At 53.6% G+C, this 10,985-nt stretch overlaps 1 protein-coding gene across 1 annotated transcript in view; it reads right to left on the reverse strand.

Annotated features, from left to right (window-relative positions):
- LOC140455381 (gamma-aminobutyric acid type B receptor subunit 1-like) overlaps nt 1-10,985 on the reverse strand; it is a 303,305-nt gene that overhangs the window by 264,843 nt on the left and 27,477 nt on the right. The gene's annotated exons all lie outside the window — the stretch shown is intronic.

Here is a 10,985-nt window from a genome sequence, read left to right on the forward strand (position 1 = left end):
CAGAAGAGGACAAAGGGTCAGACCAACAGCACAGCCAAGTGCAAAAGCCCCACCGTGTACTGTCCCCAGAGCCAAGGCCTGTCCCGAACGCCCTCGCACCTCCCCGGTCTGGCGGGGTCTCCCCACTAATCCCAATGCCGAACGAAGGGGTGGAAGTGACCTTGCCCTTCGGTGGGAGCTGAATCCCAGACCACAATCCCAATCTCCTTCCCTCAGCATTCCAAAACCTGGTGGTAACGATGGAAGAGTTGCCAAAAGTCAATGTTCTGAGAGTTTGAATCCCAACCCGACAACTGGGATTTAGAATCAGTGAATGGATCTGGAACTGAGAGCTACTCTCAGTGATGGGGGCCTTGAGAACTTTCACCGATGGTTGTGAAAACACACCCGGTTCATTAAGGCCCTGTCAGGGAAGGAAATCTGCCGTCCATACCTGGTGTTGTACACACGTGACTCCAGACCCGCGTCAACATGTCTTACTCTTAACTGCCCTTTGAAAGGGCCTTCAGCAAGCCATTCAGTTCAAGGGCAATTAGGGCAGGGGAGAGCAGGTGCAGTGGCTCAGTGGTTAACACGGCTGCCTCACGGTGCCAGGGACCAGGGTTCAATCCCAGCCTCGGGCATCTGTGTGGAGTTTGCACATTCTCCCCGTGTCTGCGTGGGTTTCCTCCGGGTGCTCCGGTTTCCTCCCACAGTCCAAAGATGCGCAGGTTAGAGTGGATTGGCCCATGCTAAATTGCCCCATGGTGTTCAGGGATGTGCAGGCTAGGTGGGTTAGCTATGCAGAAATGAGGGGTTAGAGGGACGGGGTGGGATGCTCTTCAGAGGGTGAGTGCAGACCCGAGGGGCCGAGTGGCTTGCTTCCAAACCGTAGGGAATCTATGAGTCCATGAGGAAGCCAGTAGCGCCCATACCTCAGGGAAGAACGATGGGTTAAAGAAGAAAGCTCAAGTGCCATTCCCGGGATAACCCCCGCATAACAAGTACAGCGCCTGTCCAAGACACGGCCTCATAGTCTGCCTCAGACTACCTCAGCTCCTCCTTAATAGCACATCCCTCCCAAACTCTTGAAGAAGCTACAACAGGGCAATCTGGATACGACACCTCAGAAAGGCCTTGGAGAGAGAGATATACCAGGATGAAACAGAGCTGCACAGGGCGGGTTCCAAAGAGGCTAAGCAAGCTGGGACTGTGGTGCCTGGCACTCACCAGGCTGAGGATTGGTCTGACCGCAACTTTTCAGACATTAAGGTGAAGCAGATGGAATCAGCTCAATTCACATTTCACTGTCCGTTCTGAAAGTGGTTTCTGGCGCATTGCTGGTCAATTAGGAACCTCGTAAGAATGAACAATGAGCAACGATAAAGATACATCACATCCGACTCTTGAGACGCACGCGTTGAAAATCAATTTTAGCAAACGTCACAATATTACTTGAGGCAATAAAGCCATTAAATTCATGTGGATCACACCGACGTTCCTCAGTAGTTCCGGTCATCCCAAGAACGGCAGACCTGCTTCCCACCATCATCAGACCATCCGATCATCCCTGTCACCAGAATTCATAACGAATATCTACGCAGACGTATAGTGCGTTCTTCCCCGATGGGGCTGTCAAGAACGGGAGGTCACGGTTTTAGGCCAAAGGGTGCGAGAGGCAAAACCGAGAAGGGGAGAAATCGCTTCTCTCAAAGGGTCGTGAATCCGTGGAATTCACGGCCTACAGAGTGCGCTAGGTATGGGGGCGCTGAATAAACCTGGGTGCTGCCTGGGGCTGGAGAGTTTTAGGTTGGGGTGAGACTGGGGTTGTTTCCCTGAGACCAGAGGAGACCGAGACGGGACATGATTGAGAAGTCGATCACTATGAGGGACACAGGTAAGGGAGACAGGAAGAAACCTCTCACCTTGGTGGAGAGATCACTGACCAGGGGACACAGGTTTAAGGGGCAGGAGGTTTAGAGGGAATGTGAGGAAACCCTTCACTACCCAGAGGGTGGCAGGATTCAGGAACTCATGGTCCATGAGGGTGGGAGGAGGCAGCAGCCCTCATAACATTGAAGCAGACGTGCACTTGCGATGCCAGAGCCATGTCCAGGATAAAGGGATTAGAACAGTCAGATGGTTGTTTTTGACTGACGGAGAATTGATGGGAGCACCGCACTGTCAGAGGGTCAGTACTGAGGGAGTGCTGCACTGTCAGAGGGTCAGTACTGAGGGAGTGCTGCACTGTCAGAGGGTGAGTACTGAGAGAGTGCCACACTGTCAGAGGGTCAGTACTGAGGGAGTGCTGCACTGTCAGAGGGTGAATACTGAGGGAGGGCCGCACTGTCAGAGGGTCAGTACTGAGGGAGTGCCGCACTGTCAGAGGGTCAGTACTGAGGGAGTGCCGCACTGTCATTGGGTCAGTACTGAGGGAGTGCTGCACTGTCAGAGGGTCAGTGCTGAGGGAGTGCCACACTGTCAGAGGGTCAGTACTGAGGGAGTGCCGCACTGTCAGACGGTCAGTACTGAAGGAGTGCCGCACTGTCAGAGGGTCAGTGCTGAGGGAGTGCTACACTGTCAGAGGGTCAGTACTGAGGGAGTGCTGCACTGTCAGAGGGTCAGTGCTGAGGGAGTGTCGCACTGTCAGAGGGTCAGTACTAAGGGAGTGCCGCAACGTCAGAGGGTCAGTACTGAGAGAGTGCTGCACTGTCAGAGGGTCAGTTCTGAGGGAGTGCTGCACTGTCAGAGGGTCAGTACTGAGGGAGTGCCGCACTGTCAGAGGGTCAGTACTGAGGGAGTGCTACACTGTCAGAGGGTCAGTGTGGAGGGAGTGCCGCACTGTCAGAGGGTCAGTACTAAGGGAGTGCCACAATGTCAGAGGGTCAGTACTGAGGGAGTGCCGCACTGTCAGTGGGTCAGTACTGAGGGGGTGCAGCACTGTCAGAGGGTCAGTACTGAGGGGGTGCAGCACTGTCAGAGGGTCAGTACTGAGGGAGTGCTGCACTGTCAGAGGGTCAGTACTGAGAGAGTGCTGCACTGTCAGAGGGTCAGTACTGAGGGGGTGCAGCACTGTCAGAGGGTCAGTACTGAGGGAGTGCCGCACTGTCAGAGGGTCAGTACTGAGGGAGTGCCGCACTGTCAGAGGGTCAGTACTGAGGGAGTGCCGCACTGTCAGAGGGTCAGTACTGAGGGAGTGCCACACTGTCAGAGGGTCAGTACTGAGGGAGTGCCGCACTGTCAGAGGGTCAGTACTGAAGGAGTGCCGCACTGTCAGAGGGTCAGTGCTGAGGGAGTGCTACACTGTCAGAGGGTCAGTACTGAGGGAGTGCTGCACTGTCAGAGGGTCAGTGCTGAGGGAGTGTCGCACTGTCAGAGGGTCAGTACTAAGGGAGTGCCGCAACGTCAGAGGGTCAGTACTGAGAGAGTGCTGCACTGTCAGAGGGTCAGTTCTGAGGGAGTGCTGCACTGTCAGAGGGTCAGTACTGAGGGAGTGCCGCACTGTCAGAGGGTCAGTACTGAGGGAGTGCTACACTGTCAGAGGGTCAGTGTGGAGGGAGTGCCGCACTGTCAGAGGGTCAGTACTAAGGGAGTGCCACAATGTCAGAGGGTCAGTACTGAGGGAGTGCCGCACTGTCAGTGGGTCAGTACTGAGGGGGTGCAGCACTGTCAGAGGGTCAGTACTGAGGGGGTGCAGCACTGTCAGAGGGTCAGTACTGAGGGAGTGCTGCACTGTCAGAGGGTCAGTACTGAGAGAGTGCTGCACTGTCAGAGGGTCAGTACTGAGGGGGTGCAGCACTGTCAGAGGGTCAGTACTGAGGGAGTGCCGCACTGTCAGAGGGTCAGTGCTGAGGGAGTGCAGCACTGTCAGAGGGTCAGTACTGAGGGAGTGCCGCACTGTCAGAGGGTCAGTACTGAGGGAGTGCAGCACTGTCAGAGGGTCAGTACTGAGAGAGTGCTGCACTGTCAGAGTGTCAGTACTGAGGGGGTGCAGCACTGTCAGAGGGTCAGTACTGAGGGAGTGCCGCACTGTCAGCGGGTCAGTACTGAGGGAGTGCTGCACTGTCAGTGGGTCAGTACTGAGGGAGTGCTGCACTGTCAGTGGGTCAGTACTGAGGGAGTGCAGCACTGTCAGAGGGTCAGTGCGGAGGGAGTGCAGCACTGTCAGAGGGTCAGTACTGAGGGAGTACCGCACTGTCAGAGGATCAGTACTGAGGGAGTGCTGCACTGTCAGAGGATCAGTACTGAGGGAGTGCAGCACTGTCAGAGGGGTCAGTACTGAGGGAGTGCAGCACTGTCAGAGGGGTCAGTACTGAGGGAGTGCAGCACTGTCAGCTGTGCTAACTTTCCAGAGCAAATGAATGATGGCCCTCTGTATAAACGAACCTAAAATACCCCATACCTCTATTTCCACCAAGCGCCGATGAATTGTCCATGTTACCCCTCAACCACGATCACTGAAATGCATTGGTGTTGCGGGATCTTGCTGTGTACATTGCGCGATGTTTCTTACTCCAGAAGACGTTTGTAAGTAGTACATTGACTGTTAAAGAGTTTGCGGTGCCCAGTGTTGGTGAAAGTTGCAATACAAGTGCCAATATCTTTTTCCCCTCATCCACCTGGGGGATGTGGATGTCACTGTCTGGGGCCAACATGTATTGGCCTGTTCCTCCTCCTCCACCCACCTAAACAAGGACACATGCAAACTGGAGGATGATCACCTCATTCTCCACTTCTGCAGTCTAAAAACACACAGCCTCCACACTGAATTCACCAGTTTCCAATGTCCGCTCCACCCCATCCCAGATCCAACCCTCCAACTCACTCCACCCTCTTGACCTGTCCTACCTGTCCATCTTCCTTCCCAACTATCCGCGCTACCCTTTCCACTGACCTACCACCATCACCTCCCACCTCTGTCCATTCATCACCACCCCGACTACCTTTCCCCCAGCCCCGAACCCCTCCCGCCTATTTATTTCCCAGCCCCCTTCCCCTTCCCCAGTCCTGACGAAGGGTCAAGCCCGAAACTCTCCTGCTCCTCGGACGCTGGATAACCTGCTGTGCTTTTCCCTGCACCGCAGTTTATCGACCCCGACATCTCCAGCATTTGCAGTCTTCACTATCTCCTGTCCTTTGTTTCCCCTTGAGAAGGTGGGGGTGAGCTGCCTTCTTGAACTGCTGCAAGTCCACGTGCTGTGGGTTGGCCCTGAGGGCCAGAATTCCAGGACATTGACCCAGCGACACTGAGATATTTCCAAGTCGGGATGGCGGGTTGCTTGGAGTGGACGGTGTTCCCGTGTATCTGAATCACAACGTGGTACAAATGGGCCCTGCTCCAGCATTTTCAGCACCGGGTTCTGGCCAACACCCTGCGTGCTGCATGGAGGGAGGGTACACAAATTAGGAACAGGATGAGGCCACTCAGCCCCTTGATACTACTCTACCACTCAACAAGATCTTGGCTGTTCTGATTATGCCATACTCCAGCCTAACTCTGTGAATAGAAACATTGAAGACAGGAGCAGGAGGAGGCCGTTCGGCCCATTCATCAGAGTCATGGCTGACCATCCAAACTCAAGAACCTAATCCTGCTTTCTCCCCATAACCTTTGAGCCCATTCACCCCCTCGAGTGCTATACCGAGCCGCCTCTTGAATGCATTCAATGTTTTGGCATCAACTCCTTCCTGTGGTAATGAACCCCACAGGCCCACTGCTCTCTGGGTGAGGAACTGTCTCCTCATCTCGGTCAATATCTGGTCGGCATGGATGGGTTGGACCAAAGGGTCTGTTTCCATGCTGTACATCTCTATGACTCTGTCCTAAACGGTCCACCTGAATCCTCAAAATGTGACCCCTGGTTCTGGACACACTCACCATCAGGAACACCCTCCCCGCATCTACCCTGTCTAGTCCTGTTAGAATTTTATAAATCTCCACATCCCCCCCTCCCCCACCCCCCGCCCCCACCCCTCCCCTCACTCATCTGAACTCCAGCGAAAACAATCCTAACCTCGTCTAATTCTCCTCGTACGTCAGTCCCAGTGTCCCCGGAATCAGCCTGGAAAAACTTCACTACACTCATTCCCGTTGCTTATCCAGCCAACTCTGCCTTGCAAACACTCCATTTCCACTTGCGTTTGAGGAAGAGAGTTCCGAAGACTCGCAACCCTCTGGCAGACAAGTTGGTGACTCGCCTATGTCCTGGGACCGGGGTGGGGAGCGCGCAGGTCCAGGCAGTGTTTAGCTCTTAGACCAACATTGACTTGATCGGAATTGAATGAGCTTTATTGTCACGTGTACTCACATGAATACAGTGAAAAGTGTACACATCGCCACTTACAGTGCCACCTTAGGTGCCAAGGCAGCTAGGCACAGATTCTTAAGTACAAATTCTGAGGACAAAACGATAGAAAAACAAAGAAATGTAAGAAGTCCAGCATTACAGACCTTCAAACGTACAAAATCATAGTAATAAATCATAGTAATAATCCCTCAGGGAAGGCGGTGACTGAGTGGTATTATCGTTCCACTAGTAACCCAGAATAATGTTCTCGGCACCTGGGTTTGACTCCTGCTATGGCAAATGGTGGAATTTGAATTCAATTTTTAAAACCCGGAATTAGGAGTCGACTGATGACCGTGTAACCATTGCCAACTGTCGGAAAAACTCATCTGGTTCACAAATGCCCTTTCGGGAAGGAAATCTGCCATCCTTACCTGGTCGAGCCTACGTGTGACTCCACAGTCCCCAGCAATGTGGTTGACTCTCAGGGGCCCTCTGAAGTGGCCGAGCAAAGTCGCTCAGCTGTATCGGTCGCTAGAGAGTCACAGCAAAGAAATGAAAGCGGACGGACCACCGGCCATCGACCTTGGAACCGGAAAAGACAACGGCAAGAAAATAAACAGCCCAGCCGGCCATGCAAAGACCTTCCTCACCAACAGCTGGGCCTAGTGCTGAAATTGGGGAGGGCTGCCTCGCAGACCAGTCAAGCATCAGCCTGGCGTGGTCAATCTTACGGAATCATACCTTACAGGTAACACCACCATTACCATCCCTGGAAATGTCCTGCCCCACCGGCAGGACAGACCCAGCAGAGGTGGCGGCACAGTACGGGATACGGGAGGGAGGGAATTGCCCTGGGAGTGCTTGAATCGTCTCCAGACCCCATGGAAGCCTCATGGCTTCAGGTTAAACATGGGCGAGGAAACCTCTTACTGGTTACCATGTACCGCCCTCTGTCGGCTATTGAGTCAGTGCTTCTTCGTGTTGAACAACACTTGGAGGAAACACTGAGGGTGGCAAAGGGTGCAAAAGGTACTCTGGGTGGGGGATTTCAGTGTCCACCTCCAAGAGTGGCTCGGCAGCTGCATTACTGATCGAGCTGGTGGGGTCCTAAAGGACATAACTGCTCGACTGGGTCTGTGGCAGGTGGTGAAGGAACCTACAAGAGGAAAAGACATACTTGACCTCATCCTTTTACTAACCTGCCGGCTGCAGAAGCATCTGTCCATGACAGTATCGGTAACAATTACCACCGCACTGTCCTTGTGGAGACAAAGTCCCGCCTTCACATTGAGAATACCCTCCATCGTGTTGTGTGGCACTATCACTGTGCTAAATGGGACAGCCTTCGAGCCGATCTAGCAGCTCTTGCAAGACTGAGCAGCCATGAGGCACTGTGGGCCATCAACAGCTGCAGAACTGAACTCCAGCACAATCTGCAACCTCATGGCCCAGCATAGGCTGAGGGGTGACCTTATAGAGGTTTACAAAATTATGGGGGGCATGGATAGGAGAAACAGACAAGGTCATTTCCCTGGGGTGGGGGAGTCCAGAAGTAGAGGGCATAGGTTTAGGGTGAGAGGGGAAAGATATAAAAGAGACCTAAGGGGCAACTTTTTCACGCAGAGGGTGGTACGTGTATGGAATGAGCTGCCAGAGGATGTAGTGGAGGCTGGTACAATTGCAACATTTAAGAGGCATTTGGATGGGTATATGAATAGGAAGGGTTTGGAGGGATATGGGCCGGGTGCTGGGGGCAGGTGGGATTAGACTGGGTTGGGACATCTGGTCGGCATGGACGGGTTGGACCAAAGGATCTGTTTCTATGACTCCATTACCAACAAGCCAGGGGAACAACTCTGGTTCAGTGGAGAGTGCCGGGGCAGCACCAGGCAGACCTGAAGATGGGGTGTCAACCTGGTGAAGCCACCAAACAGAACTACTAGCCAAACACAATAAGCAGCAAGTGATAGACAGAACTAAGCGATCCCACGTCCAACGGATCCGATCTAAGCTCTGCAGTCCTTCCACATCCAGTTGTGAATGGTGGTGGACAATTAAACAACTCACTGGGGGAAGAGGCGCCACATCTATCCCCATCCTCAATGATGGAGGAGCCCAGCACATCAAGGCAAAAGGTAAGGCTGAAACGTTTGCAATAATCTTCAGCCAGAAGTGCTGAGTGGACGATCCATCTCGGCCTCCTCCAGTGGTCCCCAGCATCACAGATACCAGTCTCCAGCCAATTCGATTCACTCCACGTGATATCAAGAAACAGCTGGAGGCACTGGATACTGCAAAGGCAATAGGCCCTGATAACATTGAGGTAACAGTACTGCTGATGTGTGCTCCAGGACTGGCCGCTCCCCCCCAGTCCAAGCTGTTCCAGTACAGTTACAACACTGGCATCTACCGGACAATGTGGAAAATTGCCCGGGTACGTCCTGTACATAAAAGGTGGGACCAATCCAACCCAGCAAATTACCGCCCCCACCAAGTCTACTCTCCACCATTAAGGTGTCATTAACAGTGCTATTGAGCAGCACCTGCTCAGCAATAACCTGCTCAGTGAGGCCCAGTTTGGGTTCCGTCAGGGTCACCCAGCTCCTGACCTCATTACAGCCCTGGTTCAAACATGGACAAAAGAGCTGATTCCCAGAGGGGAGGGGAGAGGGACACCCCTTGACACTAAGGCAGCATTTGACAGAGTATGGCATCAACTCACCTCCTGACACCCCAAAGCCTGTCCACCATCTACAAGGCACAAGCCAGGAGTGTGATGGAACACTCCCCACTTGGCTGGATGGATGTAACTCCAACAACTCAAGAAGCTTGACATCATCCAGGACAAAGCAGCTCACTTGATTGGCACCGCATCTACAAACATTCAATCCCTCCACCACAGCGCTCAGTAGCAGCAGTGTGTAATATCTACAAGATGCCCTGTAGTAAGTCACCAAATGATCCTCAGCCAGCACCTTCCAAACCCAACACCACTCTTCCATCTAGAAGGACAAGGGCAGCAGATACATGGGAACACCATCACGTGTAAGTTCCCCTCCAAGCCACTCATCATCCTGCCTTGGAAATATATCACTGTTCCTGCACAGTCACTGGTTCAAAATCCTGGAATTCCCTCCCTAATGGCATTGTGGGTCAACCCACAGCTAGTGGACTGCAGTGATTCAAGATGGCAGCTCAGCGCCACCTTTTCAAGGGGGCAAATAGGGATAGGCTATCAATGCTGGCCAGCCAGTGGCACCCAAGTCCCACAAATGAATTTTAAAAAAGATGATGTAATAAAAGACACATCCGCTGGAAAGGGTCAGACTAGCCACTGCTCGTGGGATCTTGCTGTGCTGTCACTCGCTACCTTTTCTTTGCTGCGTCACAAGACTCCGACGACATTTTGTAAATAAAAACACCTTCACCTGTCCGCGATTGTGTTTTGGAGTAAGGTGTGAGCCCCTTAGGACAGAGATTTACAACCAGACATAGAGGTCCAAGGCAGGGAGGTTATGGGTAAAATCAATGGCTAGGATTGAGATGTGCACTTGTGATGCCAGGGCTGTGGGCCAAGTGCTGGCAAACGGGATGAGAATAGTGAGGTGATCGTTTTAGTCCAGAGTGGCACCGATGGACCGAAGGGCCTTTTGCTGAACTCCATGACCCTCTGCGACTCCATGAGATGAGGAGATGTTTTCTCACTCAAAGGTTCGTGCACCTTGGGAATTTCTTTCCCATTCCTGTGAGGAGGTGGAACGTTGCGGAAGCTTCACTTAAACCATAAATTGAGAAAGGTTTCGGATGCTAACGGATCCTAGGAGCGGACAGGCTGATGGGGGTTGAGACCGTTGGGCCAGCCGTGATCTTCTTGTGTGGCAGGCTAGGCTCAAAGACGGGGCTGAACAGCCTACTCCCGCTCCAATTGGCTTTCCTTTTGCGATGAAGCCTCCCCGAGGCGGAGGATGCTCACGTGGCTGTTTCTGGGATCTTGCTGGGACGCCACGTTTTCCTATGTTGCGTTTCATTGGCTGAAAGCAGGCGGTAGTGCCTGTAGAGAGCTCGAGGCTGTGGGAGGCGCCGTACAAATGCACGAGTCCCTGCGTTCCCACCGCCTTCCCCACCCACCACCGCCACCGCTGCGTGGCCACTCCGGCTGTCCCGGAAAAGCCCCAGGGATTCAGGGAGACCCTCAGCAGCTGAGGTTCTCTCCACCCCAGGCTCCAGGGAGAGCCTGAGTCCCTCGGACGCAGGGGATGAAGGAGCGGCCGTGCACTACCGGGTTGCCGCTGACTCCGAGCTGAGGGCATTCCCCTCCCGCTCTGGGGGGCCGAGGCTGGGGGAGGGAGCTGAGGTCTGACCCTTGGACACCGTCCACCAACGCCGTCAGAAATTTGAGCCGGAGTAGGCCATTCGGTCCCTCGAGACTGCTACGCCTTTCCATAAGATCAAGAGACAAAAAAAAAACCTGCAGATGCTGAAATCCAAGGTAGACGAGTAGGAGGCTGGAAGGACACAGCAAGCCAGGCAGCACCAGGAGGTGGGGAGGTCGACATTTCAGGTGTAACCCTTCTTCAGGATCCGAAACGTGGACGTCCCCACCTCCTGGTGCTGCCTGGCTTGCTGTGTTGTTCCATAAGACCTGGACTGCGACGTCAGCACCACTTCCCTGCAGGTTCCACATCACCCTCGACTCTCTTAAACGAGCCGGCCTCT

Source organism: Chiloscyllium punctatum, chromosome 30 (genome assembly GCF_047496795.1).
Source record: "Chiloscyllium punctatum isolate Juve2018m chromosome 30, sChiPun1.3, whole genome shotgun sequence".
NCBI lineage: Eukaryota > Metazoa > Chordata > Chondrichthyes > Orectolobiformes > Hemiscylliidae > Chiloscyllium > Chiloscyllium punctatum.